Consider the following 17,902-nt stretch of genomic DNA (forward strand, 5'->3'; position numbering starts at 1 on the left):
AATAAATAAAAGTTAAAAATAAAATGTCATATCTAAGTCACTTATACTTTAGAGATCACTTTGCCTATTTGGATTGATCACATTCCATAAAATATTCTACATTGTCCTTGTATGGGAAGAGAAAACCTGCCACTATTATACTAAAACATGATATTCTGCATTTTAAGTGTTATCTATATTTCCACATTTATGTATCACATTTTTAATATAATGTCACTCAGCTTCCCCTTTTTAAAATGTATTACATTAGCTGTATATTGTTCAAAAATTAAATATTTATAAATAGCAAGTGTCCTTCCACAAAGGGCTTGAAGAAGACTGAGAGAAGAAAAAAAAAACGCATAAAAATAATTGCATTTAGAAAATGTAATATGCTCTAATACACTTTAACTAATCAGTATACATGGGTTCTGAATTTAATCAGAAGGAAGCCACTGTCCTAAAAACACCAGAACCAACCAATACTACATCCCGAACCCAATCAGTTCATTCAACTGTCAGTTGTGAATTTGATATCAGCAGAGATGAAAGTTTGTAAAACTATAAATATGATGACCTCAGGTAAATATACTTAACCAGTAACTTAACGAGGATAATACACTCTAAATCACCTGAAATGTATTTTGTGGTACTTTTTCTGCCAAATAACTAATTTGTTCTTTACTTCTTGAGATGAAATCCTAATAATGCACTTAACTGAAAACTGGACTTATGCCCTGTGAAACACATAGGCTATTACACGGTAAGCAATTAGTTAAGCAATATTCTATTAAAACATAATTACAGCCCTAACCTGTTTGGCTCAGTGGATAGAGAGTCGGCCTGCGGACTGCAGAGTCCCAGGTTCGATTCCGGTCAAGGGTATGTGCCTTGGTTGCGGGCATATCCCCAGTGGGCGGTGTGCAGGAGGCAGCTGATCAATGTTTCTCTCTCATCGATGTTTCTACCTCTCTATCCTTCTCTTTTCCTCTGTGAAAAAAATCAATAAAATATATTTAAAACAAAACAAAACAAAAACAACAACAACACATAATTACAAAAAAATGGCAGTGGAGTAAGTGGATTCTACAAAGACATGCTTCCAGGACCAAACTGGAATTACTACTCAAATGCAAAAAAAACAAAAACAAAAAAACCGAAAAAGCAAAACACAAAACACCATCTTGAAAAATCAACTGAAGACTAGCTGGAGAGAACCCTGATAACCAAGGACAGAAAGTGGAGACCTCATAGAGACTGGTAGGAAGGAAAGAGGTGTGAAGGGACTGGCTGTGCTCTCACAAAAGCAACTGAAGATCTGGGGAGATATCTCAGCTGTGGGGGGCTGCCACTGAGAATTCTGGTGTCTAAACACCAAGCTGGGGCCCCAGGTGAGAGCACCAGAACCGAGAAAGGTGCGCACATTACATCTGGCTATAAAAAGCAGAAGGGTCACTATCTGCCAAGGAGAGACAGCAAGAGATGCAGGCACCCTCTTAAAGGGCCATCACACAAAACTTTGTGTGCAGCCACTCAACTTGGGCTTCAGCAGAGAGAGGGCAGAGTGAATTGGAGTTGTGTGAGCAGAAGCCAGGGTTGGGGGCTCTGGGGTTAGAGCTCAGAAGGCAGACACATTGTTATCCTGTGCTAAGTCATTCCATCACACTCCTAAGGACAAATTTCTCAGGCAGACCTTTGCTATCCAAGTGGATTTTGCCTCAGGGGGAAGGCAGTTGCCTCACTCTATTACAGAGGTTCTCAACCTGTGGGTCGCGACCCCTTTGGCAGTCGAATGACCCTTTCACAGGGTTCTCCTAAGACCATCCTGCATATCAGATATTTACATTATGATTCATAACAGTAGCAACACTACAGTTATGAAGTAGCAACAAAAATAATTTTATTGTTGGGTCACAACACGAGGAACTGTATTTAAAGGGCCAGAAGTTTGAGAACCGCTGTTCTATTAGAAAGCCCCTTCCTCCACACTGTAGAGTTTCTCAGGCCCATGAAGAGACTGAGAATAACAATTAGCCTCCAGGCAATTGCTTCTGCCCCAGTCTGTTGAAAAACCTCTCATCCCCACCTGTGGGTGAGAGCTTGAGGCTTCTTGCAACTGAATACAATTGGTCTAGGGCAGAAGTGGGTCTCTAAAGGCTTTGAGTCTTTGCCTGATATAATTAGTCAGAAAGAGCTTTTGACACTGTCCTACACTAGAGATTGGGAAAGGTAGCAGATCTACCTAATATATAGTCACAAACCCAATAGGAAGCCAAAATGGAGACAAAAAAAACCCCCAAAACTCTGAAATGAAAGAACAAGAGAATTCTCTAGAAGAAGAGCTAGTTGAAATGGAGAAAACAAATTTATGAGGCATAGAATTCAGAATAATGATGGCAAAGATGCTCATAAGCATTAGAAAACATAGTAGCTATGAAGAATGATATAGCACTAATAAAGAACACAGGGGAATGAATACACAGAAAAGTATGGGAAGCTAAGTATTGGATCAGTGAATTAGAAGATGGCATAAAAAAAATCAGAGAACCAGAAGGAAAAAAAACAGTTAAAAAACAGGAGGTCAGCTTAAGGGGGCTACAGAACAACATGAAATGTAATACTATTCATATAATAGGTGTGCCAGAAGGAGAAGAAAGAGAGCAAGGGATACAGAATATGTTTGAAGAAATAATGGCAGAAAACTTCCCTAACCTGGTAAAGAAAAAAGTCAAAGAGGTCCAGGAGGCACAGACTCCCAAGCAAGAAGAACCCAAACAGGCCCACACCCAGACACACCATAATTCAAATGCCAAAAAATAAAGTCAAGGAGAGAATCTTAAAGGCAGCAAGAGTAAAGCAATTCGTTAGCTTCAAATGATCTCCCATAAGGTTGTCAGCTTGATTTTTCATCAGAAATTCTACAGGCTACAAGGGAATGACAAAGTTCACAAGTTAATGAAAAGCAAGAATATGAAACCAATCCTATCTAATAATAGAGAAACATGGTAATTAGCCGAACCTCCAGTACCCTTCCCATTGGCTAGTCAGGGCGATATGCAAATTAACTGCCAACCAAGATGGCAGCTGGCAGCCGGCAGCCAGGCAGATTGAAGTGAACAGGAGGCTTGCTTGCTTCAGTGACAGAGGAAGCCAATGTTCCCTGCCTGCTGCTGCTGGCCTCTGAGCGTGCAGTTTGAAACATTGTTACAAATATAGAAGCTAAACAAAACCCCAGAAACCTGCTTTCAGCCAGCCGGGATCTCAGAGCTGGAGTTGAAACAGTGTTTCGATTATAGAACCCAAACAAACCAGATACCTACTTGCAGCAGCCAAGGCCTCAGAGCTGGAGCCAAGCCTCAGAGCTAAAGCTGGCCCAGAATAAAAAAAAAAGTAAAAAAGGACAGGTTGGGAGCTTTAGTCACCCGCCAGCCTGAAAATGGCCCTCAGCTCCTCACCCAGACTGGCCAGGCACCCCAGTGGGGACCCCCACACTGATCCAGGACACCCTTCAGGGCAAACCAGCCAGCCCCCACCCATGCACCAGGCCTCTATCCTATATAGTAAAAGGGTAATATGCCTGCCAGCACAGGGATCATCATGACAGGGGGCAGCAACCAAACCCCCTAATCAGCCCTGCTTTGTGCCTAATAGGGGGTAGCTCCTCAACCCCCTGATTGCCCTGCGGCTCTGTGTGTGACAGGGTGCAGCGCCCTAACCCCCTGATCGACCCTGCTCTGTGTGTGACAGGGTAGAGTCATAACCTCCCCATCAGCCTTGCCCTGATTATGACAGTTGTGGCACCACAACCCCCTGATCGGCCCTGCTCTGTGGGTGATAGAGGGCGGTGCCCCAACCCCCTGATCTGCTCTGCTCTGTGTGTGACAGGGGGCGGTGCCCCAACTCCCCTATCGGCCCTACTCTTTAAGTGACAGGGAGGAACTCCTCAACCCCCAGATGGGCCCTGCTCTGTGTGTGACAGGAGGCAGCACCCCAACCCCCTGATCGACCCTGCTCTGAACCCGACCAGGGGCAGGCACCTAGGGATTGGGCCTGCCCTCTGCCACACAGGAGCAGGCCTAAGCCAGCAGGTTGTTATCTCCCGAGGGGTCCCAGACTGCGAGAGGGCACAGGCCGGGCTGAGGGACCCCCCTCCCACCCAAGTGCACAAATTTTTGTGCACCGGGCCTCTAGTATTACTATATTCAGCAAAGTTATCATTCAAAATAGATGGTGAAATAAAGAGTTTCCCAGACAAAAACATAAAAGGAGTTTGTCAACACTAAACCAGCACTGCAAAGAAATGTTAAAGGGACAGCTATAATGAGAGAAAATAGAGAGAAAAACAGGCATACAGACTTAAGGTGGCAATAAATAAGTACCGATCAATAATAACCTTAAATTTAACTGCATTAAATTCTCCAATTGAAAGATATATGGTACCTGAATAGAAATAAAGAAATATGACCAAATTATATGCTGTTTACAAGAGACTTAACTCAGAGCAAAAGAATTCCATAGGGTGACAGTGAGGGAATGTAAAAAAATATTCCATGCAAATGGAATTAAAAAGAAAAAAAGCTGGGTTGGCAGTACTCATATCTGACTAAATAGATTTCAGAATGAAGACCATTACAAGAGACAACAAAAATCAGTACATAATACTAAAAGGGCCGAAACCAGTTTGGCTCAGTGGATAGAGCGTCAGCCTGTGGACTGAAAGGTCCCAGGTTCGATTCCGGTCAAGGGCATGTACCTGGGTTGCAGGCACATCCCCAGTAGGAGATGTGCAGGAGGCAGCTGATCGATGTTTCTCTCTCATCGATGTTTCTAACTATCTCTCTCCCTTCCTCTCTGTAAAAAAATTAATAAAATATATTTTTAAAAAATACTAAAAGGATTGATCCAACAAGAGGGTATAACCATGGTAAACATATATGCACCCAATACAGGAGCACCTAAATATATAAAAAACTTCTAGAGGTCTTTAATTGGAGACATCGATAACAATATAGTCATAGTAGGGGAATTTAACACCCCATTGACTTCACTGAATAGATCTCCTAGACAAAAAATTAACAAGGAAACAGTGACTCTAAGTGACACACTGGGTCAGATGGATATAATTGACATTTATAGAACATTTTACCCAAAAGCCACAGAATATACATTCTTCTCAAGTGCACATCGAACATTCTCAAAGACAGACCACATGTTAGGACACAAACAAGTCTCTAGTTCAATGAGACTGAAATCATATCAAGCATCTTCTCAGATGACAATGGAATGAAATTAGAAATCAACTACAGTAAAAACACCCCAAAACATTCAAACTCATGGAGACCAAATAGCATGTTATTAAACAATGATTGGCTTACCAACAAGATCAAGGAAGAAATCAAAAACTTCCTGGAAACAAATGAAAATGAACACACAACAATCCCAAATCTTTGGGACACAGCAAAAGCAGTCCTGAAAGGGAAGTTCATAGCACTACAGGCTTGTCTCAAAAAATAACAAAAATTAATAAGAAAATATTTAACCTCACTAATAAAAGAATAAGAAAAAGAAAAGCCCAGAGTAAGTAGAATGAAGGAAATAATAAAAATTACAGCAGAAAAATGATACAGAGACAAAAAACAACAACAAAACAAACACAAACAAACAAACACAATGAAACCACGAGCTGGTTCTTTGCAAAGATAAACAAGATTGATGACCGGTGAGCCAGACTCCTCAGGAAACAAAGAGAGGACTCAAAAGAATAAAACCAGAAACAAAAGAGTTGATATCACAATGGACACCACAGAAATACAAAGGCTTGTAAGAAAACACTATAAACAACTATATGCCAACAAGCTAGACAATGTGGATGAAATGGACAAGTTCCTAGAAAAATACAATATCATGAAACTGAATCACAAAGAATTACAAATTTGAATAAGCCAATAAGAACTGATGAAATAGAAGCACTAGTCAAAAAGCTCCCAGCAAACAAAAGCCCAGATCCGGATGGCCAATGGGGCCGCAAAGGGGGACATATGTAATACTTTCAACAATAAATATTTAATTAAAACATAAAAATAAAAACAGAAAGGAGTTTATCAAGCCAAAAAAGTGGGAAAATATAGGTGATCCTATCCCTGCAATGCAAATGTACAAAGGGCAGTGAAAAGAGGATTAAAAAGAAAAAAAATCATAAAGCACAGTGAAGATAACTGGTTAGCTGAAGTGAAAAAGTAGAAAAGAGAAAAGGAAACCAATATTCACTTAAAAAGTTAAAGCTGTTGGGTGTTTGACAGACTAAATTATCTTAGGGAAAATGAATATTTAAAAGAGAAAACTAAAAACTCTCTCCGTGACAGCTGAATAGTAAAGGTTATTGCAGCGGTTCTCAACCTGTGGGTCGCTACCCCTTTGGGGGTCGAACGACCCTTTCAAGGGGATGCCTAAGACCAGCGGAAAACACATATATAATTACATATTTCTTTTGTTATTAATCACCATGCTTTAATTATGTTCAATTTGTAACAATGAAATTGGGGGTCACCACAACATGGAACTGTATTAATGGGTTGCGGCATTAGGAAGGTTGAGAACCACTGGGTTACTGGAAAACACAATGTAAGCTAGACATCAGAACTACCTTCTTCTTTCACTTTGGTAACAACTTTCTGAGTTTCTGACCATCGTTCCACAATCTCCTTGCATATGTTAAGAAGGGAATCTTCTTCCTGGTTGGAAAAGAAGATCAATTAATTATTTCCTAGGGACCCCTCAACCTGAACAAAGCCTATGCAGAGGGCACAGCTGGTGGTGAGAAGAAACCAGGAAGAGGGTTTGGAAGCCACACAACAGAGAGTATGTTTCCCTTTGGAGGCTCTGGACACAGAAGTAATCCTGTGAGTCCCAGAAGCCACACCTGCTCGGTCAAAAGCACCCACACCATCCGACAAGATCCAGAGGAAAGGATTCCCACAACTCAGGGCAGTCTTCCTCATTCTTTTGGAGCAACAACCTGTTGCCTACGTCAAAACCCTTCTCCTCCGTGAACTCTTCTTTGGCCGATATATTCAACTCAGTATGTTCTCCAAGGTTTATCACCTTCATGTCAAGAGACTGTTAATTGTCTAAGGCAAATTCATGCCTGTCTTAATCAGCGGACATACAGCTCCAAATAATGACACCATGAAAAAAACGGGTCAAGGAATTGGTATCAACTTCTTTTTCATGGAGTATTTAGAAACTTCCCAGCTGGAAATAAAACTAACTAAAATTGCTTATGTCCTACTCTTTCCTTCTACAACAGTGATTCTCAACCTTCCTAATGTCGCGACCCTTTAATACAGTTCCTCATGTTGTGGTGACCCCCAACCATAAAATTATTTTTGTTGCTACTTCATAACTGTAATTTGGCTACTGTTATGAATCATAATGTAAATATCTGATATGCAGGACGTATTTTCATTGTTACAAATTGAACATAATTAAAGCATAGTGATTAATCACAAAAACAATATGTAATTATATATGTGTTTTCAGATGGTCTTAGGCGACCCCTGTGAAAATGTCATTTGACCCCAAAAGGGTCACGGCCCACAGGTTGAAAACCGCTGCTCTACAACCTATACTGTCAGGGTCCAAAAAGCAAAATTGATCCTACTGTGTTGTATTTCCACTGAACTCATGAGCTGCATCACAAGCTGTGTTAAGGCTTTCCCAAAAATAAGCAATCTCACCTGAGCACGCTCTGGGGGCCCAAGCCAGGAGGTCCTGGGACTGCTGCATTAGTGTTATTTTGCAACCACGTACCTGATCAATAAGCTACCCTTTCACCAAGTGTTAGTGGAGACGAAGGCAGCAGAAATGAAGAAAAGCAGACAATTTGGTGACCCCCTACTAAAACAAAGCTTAAAGTACACATTTCTGAATTCTTGAATCTGCCTCTAAGAGGCTAAGTGCCAAGTTTGTCTTTCTTTTTAAAAACTCTGATCTCTTATTCCTACTCCCACTCACCTCCCCCCACCCGTATCCACCCCCCACACACAGCAATGACTACTGCATTTGTAAATACTATCCTATATAATAAAAATCTAATATGCAAATCGACTGAAAGACCCGTCGCTATGATGTGCCCTGACCACCAGGGGGCAGATGCTCAATGCAGGAGTTGCCCCCTCTTGGTCAGTGCCCTCCCACAGGGGGAGCACCACTCAGGGCTTCTTCCTAAGCTGTCAGTTGGGCGCAGGTCAAGCTGAGGGCCCCCCTTGCCCCATCCCAAGTTCATGAATCTCTGCACCGGGCCTCTAGTAAAGGATAAATCACAAGATGCCTTCAGTTCTGCCTGGGCCCGGAAACCTCTACCGGGCTTACCTGTTTGGACTCCTCCCTCCAAAATAGGAATGAGAGGCTTTTGTCCGCGGACACTCTGGCACCGCCTCCTCCAGGACAGAGACAGCCCAGAGCACCTTGTCCCCTCCGCCACTGCCAGCGGATGGGAATGAGACTGGGCGTCAGTCGTTGGTGGTAAGCTCCCAGGTAGACATTTCAACGCCTCCCGAAGAAGGCTCACCACAGGCATCGGGAGCCTTGTCCCCAGGACACTGAAAGCCATTCCTCTCTGTGCACCGACAATCTTCCTGCTTCCTCACTCCCTGAGAGGGAGGACCCCCTGCCCCCAGGCCCAGAACTCGGGAAGAGTGCTTCTCTCCCAGGTAAAGCCGCTGATCCTCTGGGACACGGGGTAGGGGACGGGGCTACAAAGACCTGACAGGGGCTGCCAGAGGCTCAAGAAATGCACCCCACGGGGCTTCTCACCAGGACAACAGAGGCCATGCCCTGCAGAGTGTCCAGCTTCTCCTCCCTTTCCTCCTCCTTCTGCAGGAGGATGTAGGTGCCTCCAACCATCCATCCACCCAAACTACAAAGCTGCTACCCTCTGGCCGAAGCATTACACCTGGGCAGGATACCCTCAGCTCCCCGGGATCGCCAGCTCTGCCCCTGCCCAGGCCTAATGCCTCTGACTGAGTCGTTAGACATGGGCAGGGGCCCCCTCGGCTCTGATAGCAGCCTTGGCTCTGCCCAGGAACCCCTGGCTCTGGCCCTTCCTAGGCTGCTCAGGGCCCACATGGGGCCTACCTCTGAGTGACCTGGGTGCTGATGATTTTCCCGGGACCCAGACCGCTGGGCGCCTACATATGCAAATTAACCGCCATCTTTGTTGGATTAATTTGCATACTCATCCAATTGGCTGGTGGGTGTAGCAGACAGACAGTCAATTTGCATGTTTGTCTAGTATTAGGTAAGATGTTCCATACTAAAATATTAATCATGTTAATAAGAATTTTTCTATTTTCAGGGATAAGTACTAAGATAATTCTATTAGCTATAAAAATAAACTGATGAGGTTCTATAAAATTGATTTTATTTTACTAGAGTATAAAATTCAAACTTAGTTTATTATAAGATTTGTGGAATTAAAAGGTGTTAGGTATAAAAATAATTAAAATAAGGTTGAGGATGATTAGAAAATAGTAATACTTTTTGAAAGTAGGATGGTTTAAAAAATTCAAAGTGGCATATTAAACAGTAACTTATAACAATAATTTTATAAAAAGGTTACTGTGAGAGAAATATGAAAATATCTAGAAAAATTTATTTTAATTGAAAAAAGCCAAAAAATAGAGTGGGTAATTAGTATACATTCTTGGGATATAAAAATACAAAAAATGTAGTGGACACTATCATCACTCAGTAAGTATTATGTTTAAGATTTAAAGTAACTAAATCACCAAGTCATTCATATTACAAAGTTATATTTCTTGAGAAATAACAATTGAAGAATTTTGAAACCTAATATTGACCTGCCGAAACTTGGGCACATCAACTCAGTTTTTCAACAGAATGGAAATTTGCCATCTATAGGCCAGAAATTGACTGTATTCAGAGAAACAAAAGGCCTCTAAAGTATCATTAGTTCAGAATCTAACAAAATCTGTTGTCATTATTATTTTCTCCATTCTTTTTGGTTAGTAAACAGCAATTCTAACTTTATCAGCATTCCAGGCAGGACAAATTCAAAGAATTATAGCAATTCCCTAATTGCTATTTTAATGATAGACATAATGTAGTGCAATAATCTCACTTTACTGGTAATTTATCTCAGGTCCAGAGAGGTTAAAGCAACTTATTCAAGACCATCCTTCTTCTAGTTAAAGGCAGGGATGAACCCAAGTCTCCCAAATACCCAGAAAAGACACAAGTATTTAATAATATTGTAAAAATTATTACGTACTGATGGTCCAAAGATTATGTTAAATTTCTTTGACCTTTCACACAGGAAATACCATCTGGAAAACATGACACATTTCTTAGTGAAACCTCTGTTAATTTTGCCAGCCAGCATTACTGTGCCATTCCAGTATTTCAGTGAGGCCAGAGGAAAATTGCCACTGGGAGCTTATGCAAGGGGTCAAAGGCTCTCTTTCTGAAATTTCCATTCAAAGGCCTAGACTTCAAAGTTGGAACCAGCCTGGTTCCCTTGCCTTGTTTAAGCCACATCATACCACCAGAAACAATACCCTGGGGAGTCATAAACTCATGTGCCCTTTCCCTCTGTTACTTTCCTCTGTTACTCCATTTCTCTTTCTCTAACGGTCACATTAAATATTCTTTTTGAACCATTTTGCTGTGAATGTCTAGGAAACAGCACAGTTAGCCTTCCACATGGTATGAATAATAAGAAAGCCCTCCCCAGAAGAAAATGAGAGGTTCACTGAACAAAGTTTTCAGTGGGGCCCCTGATCTGAGGCCTTCCAGTGTATCAGGCATTTTACTACTTTCCTTCATGCTATAAAACCACACCCTGGACATGAATTTCCAATCCAAACTACAAACCTCTGCCTGGTGTCCATATTTCCCTCTATCTTACTTTAAGACAAAAAAAAAACAAAACAAAAAAACAATAATTCTGAAGAAAAGTTATTTTTAAAAAGAAGAAACAGTTGTCTGAAAGTTCTCAAGGCAGGCACCTCAAATTGTACAGGACTTGCATTTGATCTACAGTGCTCAGAAATGCCCCAGGAATCCCTTCCAGTTGACTGGGCTTCTGGACCTGGGGGACAGGCAGCGGTTCCTCCCTGTTCTTCATGGGAACTTGTAGCAATTTTCTGGGCAGGAAATCAGTCCAATCTGATGAAACCAGGTGTGGGGAAGTCCAGCCTCAGCCCCAAACTCCCTAGGAGCTGGGTCAAGTGCAGACATCACTGATGGAACCTTGGGGAGCGGGTCTAAGAGGAGGTGGGGGCGCGTGTTCCTCTGAAAGGCTGTGTGAGGTCTGGGACTCCAGGGGCTTGACACCATTTGAGGGGAGAGCCCCAGGGTGCTGGCTGCAGCTCCCATTGCTCCCAGGCCTGCCTGCAGTGCTTATCTCCAAGGCTGTAGGGGGACCTGGTGGGGGCACAGGCAGGGTGTTGGTCAGCCTTGGGATTCCTGCTGGGTAGGCAAAGAGGTGGACTAGGCTGCACCCAGCTGAGGTCCTTGCCTCTGGGAGGAAGTGCATCAGCGCTGCTTCTCACCCTGGTACAAGGGGGACACCTGGTTGGAGACACAGCGGGAGAAACACAGATGGAGAAGGACTGGGAATAATCAGGGCTGATCTGTCCTCCTCATTGGATTTGTACCTCAATTCCTCTTCCTTGCCCCCTCTACACTACAACCTTGATAACCTTGAAGAAAAGAGGTGTTTTATTCTTGTTTGTTTGTTGTTTCAAAAATTCTGGTAAAAGTTGTGCCTTCCTGGCTCATCCCTTCCTCACTTGCACCAAGCGCCCCTTCTCTCAGGAATGACCACTGGTGAATTGAGCCCTCTGTCGCCTCAATATATTAGTGGAAAATGGCAAAGGGATTTGGGGCCAGAAGATGGTTTGGCCACAGCCCGAGGACCAGATTTCTTTCTAAACTGTCTTTCTAAGTGTTTACTTCAGCCCTTCCTGTGTTTCCTCTGTCTGGCCAGCTGTGCAAATGCCCCTTCCTGGCTGTGCATCAAACCTGGGGCAGGCAGCTTCAGAGTGGGGAGGGGAGCTGCCCATACATTCCACCTGTGCGTGGGGTGGGGACTCACCTGCTGTTCCTTTGCCCTCTGTTTGGAGATCAGCTTGTTTTTGTGGGATCCGGGAGTGGCTGGAGGGATTGGAGTAGGGGTGGGGACAGGTGCACTCAGCAGAGGCCATTACTTAAGGATCACATTGACAACCTTCTCAGCCCCAAAGCTTAACCACACTCAGATGGCATGTGAGGCTGTAGCCTCTCACATATTTGGTGGAAATCCAAAATAGTAATGGCATGAGCCCTGGGGGTGGGGTGGGGGTGGGGTGGGCGGTGGTGGTGGGGGTGGGAGTGGTTTTTAGGCAATAGCTAATTAATTTACATATGGAATTACCTTTTGACTCAGAGATCACATTTCTAAGAATGTATTACAAAGATTAAGTGATGAAAAGAAGTAATGCATATGCACAGGGCCTTTCTGGGTCCTCCTATTTTTAACAGCCAAGGACTGAGTGGAAATAACCCCAGTGGCCTTGGGGAGGGGAGTCTCCTGAGAGAATGTGGGGAGATCTGAAAACACAGCAGTTAAAATCCATTACGATTTGTAAATAGGGTTGCAGTAACCTCCTCCTCTTCCCCTATACAGCTGTCTTTAAGTATTTCCATGTGGAGAGATGGTGGAGACATAAAGATATAAATTAGACATATAAGTTAGGCAATTTCACAGTTCAGTCATTTAGTTAAATGAAACTATTAAGCATCTACTTTTCTAAAAGTAGATGAATTTAAATAGTAAAGAAAATAATTACTTTTCTCATGGATGGCAAATTCTAGTTGGGAGAAAGTAGACAATAAACAAATATTTAACAGGTCAAGTGTGAACAAAAAAGTGACCACATACTAAACTGGACAAGCTCATGGCAGGTGCATGGCAGGCCTTACAAACTCAGAGACCTAAAGTAACCACCCAGCATTATCAGTCCCCTACCCCCCCCCCCCCCGCCCCGGGTGCTTGGAGTTGGGTCCTTCCAATAACTGAAGAAAAAGAAATTTCTGAGATTCACACAGGAGGAGGAGGAGGATTTACATCCCTGGGTTTGCAAAGTGCCATTTCCCTCCATCCAGGCCTGGGAAATGTGCAGCTGGGGACTCGGCAGAGCGTGAAGCAGAGCCAGTGTCCAGAGTTTCCTTCCCACGGTGGAGCTGGGTCCTGCACAACATCAGGCTACTTGCAGTCCATTAGTCCATGGTGTGTGGGGGCCACATGGCCTGGGCCTATGCGGGCAAATGCAGGAGCATGAGAGTCCCGCAGGCCAGGAGCGTGGGCCTAGCAAGAGAGAGAACTCCTTTGTTTAGGAAGTAAGTCTCAAATCTTCTCCACTTGTGATGGCCACACCTACTCTAGCCCATGACCTGTTCCCAGGTGTTACTGACAGTCAAGTAGTTTCCCTATCTCACTTAGACTTGCCTGGGCATGCAGTCACTAGCACTCTTCCCCTGTCCAGTCCCTTCCCCCTGCCATCTGTGGGGACTAGCCCTGGGGAGTGTGAAATTGCAGTTTTCTGGCAAAGCTGCATAAAAGACATGCCTATAAAATTTGGCTTTCCCTTTGCTCCTCTCTAGTTATTTGTACCTGGGTTTATTACAGAGGTATTACTGATGCAAAAAGAAGCAGACCATTCAATGGATGACAACAGAAAACTTCAAAACCAAAATCATAACTTGAGAATTTAATGCACAGCAAAGTGGCATTTTAAACTAGGCAAGAAAAAGTGGCTTGTGACAGGTGAATAGCCATTTTTAACAAAAAGTTCTTAAAAGTTAACACCATGCTCCAAAATAAATCTTCAATTGAGTAAAACATTTATTTGAGGGAAATGAAATGTAAGTGTAAGAGATGGGCCCAAGGGGAGATTAAGAGGATTGCAGAAAGGGGTTTCATTTCATCAGCAGAACAGGCACTGGTTTCTCATAAATTTACACTTGCAGACACATATTGCCACAATCTCTGAAGCCATGAAAATGTCCGTCTGTTCATGCATCAGGTACATTCCCTGGAGCTTGACTGGGGCACAGAAGGATGAGGAAGAGAAATAAACTGAGTAACAAGGAGATTTAGAGATGTTTTTAAGGGGAGTTTTCTGGGGCACTAGACCTTGAGTATCCTGAAGTTCCACCTCACCCTAGCCCTTGTCTTAGGCAAAGACTGCTTTTTAAAGGGGGTGAGTAACCTTTGTAAGCATCTGGAAACACTTAGCCAACTCCCAGGGATGCTTGAACAGAACCCACACCTGCCCACAGGCAGTTCCTGGGACTTGAGAGGCTTGGGTCTTGGGCATGGGCTCTGGCTGCCCTTGACCACAAGCTCTGAGCACACGGGCAGTTATGTCAGAGGCTGTTGCTTGGTTACTATGATTCTGGGCTGGGAGATTCCAAACTGCCAAACTGTCAAACTGCCAAACTGCCCTGCTTGAATGCTGTGGCGTGAGGTGGTTGGCTAGAGAGCTAGTTTTGGGCTCAGAAGGCACGAAAAGTGGAGGAAAGGTGAGGCTTCTCTGAAGCCTAGACTGTCCACCATGAAGAAGGTGTCTTCTGTTTCGAAGGATGCTATCAGGTTGGCCGTGGAATCTCCTAGTGCTGGGGCCCTGGTCTCTCCTACCAGTGGGGCCATAGTCTCCCCTACCAGCGGGGCCACTGTCCCCCCTACCATCAGGGCCATGGTTGCCCCTACTCATGGGACAATGGTCCCCCCTAAGAGCCAGACCAAGATCTCCCTTACCAGACGGGGCAAGGTCTGCCTAAACAGTGAGGCTTCTCTGAAGCCTATACTTCCTACCAGGAAAAAGCTGTCTGATTTTTTGAAGGATGCTAACAAGGTGACCGTGAACTCCCCTCTCGACGGGGCCACAGTCTCCCCTACAACTGGGCCCATGGTCCCCCCTACCACTGGGCCCACAGTCGCCCCTAAAACTGGGCCCACGGTCTCCCCTACCAGTGGGGCCATGGTTGCCCCTACTAGTGGGACAATGGTCTCCCCTACCAGCCAGACCAAGATCTCCCTTACCAGTGGGGACAAGGTCTGCCCTACCAGTGAGGCTTCTCTGAAGCCTAGAATCTCCACCAGGAAAAAGGTATCTGATTTTTTGAAGAATGCTATGAAGGTGGCCGTGTACTCCCCTCTCGGCGGGGCCACAATCTCCCCTACCACTGGGTCCATGGTCTCCCCTACCACTGGGCCCATGATCTCCCCTACCAGCGGGGCCATGATCTCCCCTACCAGTGGGGCCGAGGTCTCCCCTACCAGTGGGGCCATGGTCTCCCCTAAAACTGGGCCCACGGTCTCTCCTACCACTGGGCCCACGGTCTCCCCTACCACTGGGCCCACGGTCTCCCCTACCACTGGGCCCACGGTGCCCCCTACCAGCGGGGCCACGGTCTCCCCTACCAGCGGGGCCACGGTCTCCCCTACCAGTGAGGCCATTGTTGCCCCTACTAGTGGGACAATGGTCTCCCCTACCAGCCAGACCAAGATCTCCCTTACCAGTGGGGACAAGGTCTGCCCTTCCAGCGAGGCTTCTCTGAAGCCTAGATTCTCTACCAAGAAAAAGGTATCTGATTTTTTGAAGGATGCTATGAAGGTGGCCGTGTACTCCCCTCTTGGCGGGGCCACAATCTCCCCTACCACTGGGCCCATGGTCTCCCCTACCACTGGACCCATGGTCTCCCCTACCAGCGGGGCCATGATCTCCCCTACCAGTGGGGCCGAGGTCTCCCCTACCAGTGGGGCCATGGTCTCCCCTAAAACTGGACCCACAGTCTCCCCTACCACTGGGCCCACGGTCTCCCCTACCACTGGGCCCACGGTGCCCCCTACCAGTGGGGCTACGGTCTCCCCTACCAGCGGGGCCACGGTCTCCCCTACCAGCGGGGCCACGGTCTCCCCTACCAGTGGGGCCATGGTTGCCCCTACTAGTGGGTCAATGGTCTCCCCTACCAGCCAGACCAAGATCTCCCTTACCAGTGGGGACAAGGTCTGCCCTACCAGTGAGGCTTCTCTGAAGCCTAGATTCTCTACCAAGAAAAAGGTATCTGATTTTTTGAAGGATGCTATGAAGGTGGCCGTGTACTCCCCTCTCGGCGGGGCCACAATCTCCCCTACCACTGGGCCCACGGTCTCCCCTAAAACTGGGCCCACGGTCTCCCTTACCACTGGGCCCACGGTCTCCCCTAAAACTGGGCCCACGGTCTCCCCTACCAGTGGGTCCATGGTCCCCCCTACCAGCGGGGCCACGGTCTCCCCTACCAGTGGGGCCATTGTTGCCCCTACTAGTGGGACAATGGTCTCCCCTACCAGCCAGACCAAGATCTCCCTTACCAGTGGGGACAAGGTCTGCCCTACCAGCGAGGCTTCTCTGAAGCCTAGATTCTCCACCAGGAAAAAGGTGTCTGATTTTTGGAAGGATGCTATGAAGGTGGCCGTGTACTCCCCTCTCGGCGGGGCCACAATCTCCCCTACCACTGGGCCCATCGTCTCCCCTACCACTGGGCCCATGGTCTCCCCTACAAGCGGGGCCATGATCTCCCCTACCAGTGGGGCTGCGGTCTCCCCTACCAGTGGGGCCATGGTCTCCCCTACCAGTGGGGCCGAGGTCTCCCCTACCAGTGGGGCCATGGTCTCCCCTAAAACTGGACCCACAGTCTCCCCTACCACTGGGCCCACGGTCTCCCCTACCACTGGGCCCACGGTGCCCCCTACCAGTGGGGCTACGGTCTCCCCTACCAGCGGGGCCACGGTCTCCCCTACCAGCGGGGCCACGGTCTCCCCTACCAGTGGGGCCATGGTTGCCCCTACTAGTGGGTCAATGGTCTCCCCTACCAGCCAGACCAAGATCTCCCTTACCAGTGGGGACAAGGTCTGCCCTACCAGTGAGGCTTCTCTGAAGCCTAGATTCTCTACCAAGAAAAAGGTATCTGATTTTTTGAAGGATGCTATGAAGGTGGCCGTGTACTCCCCTCTCGGCGGGGCCACAATCTCCCCTACCACTGGGCCCACGGTCTCCCCTAAAACTGGGCCCACGGTCTCCCTTACCACTGGGCCCACGGTCTCCCCTAAAACTGGGCCCACGGTCTCCCCTACCAGTGGGTCCATGGTCCCCCCTACCAGCGGGGCCACGGTCTCCCCTACCAGTGGGGCCATTGTTGCCCCTACTAGTGGGACAATGGTCTCCCCTACCAGCCAGACCAAGATCTCCCTTACCAGTGGGGACAAGGTCTGCCCTACCAGCGAGGCTTCTCTGAAGCCTAGATTCTCCACCAGGAAAAAGGTGTCTGATTTTTGGAAGGATGCTATGAAGGTGGCCGTGTACTCCCCTCTCGGCGGGGCCACAATCTCCCCTACCACTGGGCCCATCGTCTCCCCTACCACTGGGCCCATGGTCTCCCCTACAAGCGGGGCCATGATCTCCCCTACCAGTGGGGCTGCGGTCTCCCCTACCAGTGGGGCCATGGTCTCCCCTACCACTGGGCCCACGGTCTCGCCTACCACTGGGCCCACGGTGCCCCCTACCAGCGGGGCCACGGTCTCCCCTACCAGCGGGGCCATGGTCTCCCCTACTAGTGGGTCAATGGTCTCCCCTACCAGCCAGACCAAGATCTCCCTTACCAGTGGGGACAAGGTCTGCCCTACCAGTGAGGCTTCTCAGAAGCCTAGATTCTCCACCAAGAAAAAGGTATCTGATTTTTTGAAGGATGCTATGAAGGTGGCCGTGTACTCCCCTCTCGGCGGGGCCACAATCTCCCCTACCACTGGGCCCACGGTCTCCCCTAAAACTGGGCCCACGGTCTCCCCTACCACTGGGCCCACGGTCTCCCCTACCACTGG

The sequence above is a fragment of the Myotis yumanensis genome, unplaced genomic scaffold, assembly GCF_028538775.1.
Source record: "Myotis yumanensis isolate MYYU_CA2020_CCGP unplaced genomic scaffold, mMyoYum1.0.hap1 SCAF_1, whole genome shotgun sequence".
In the NCBI taxonomy this organism is placed as follows: domain Eukaryota; kingdom Metazoa; phylum Chordata; class Mammalia; order Chiroptera; family Vespertilionidae; genus Myotis; species Myotis yumanensis.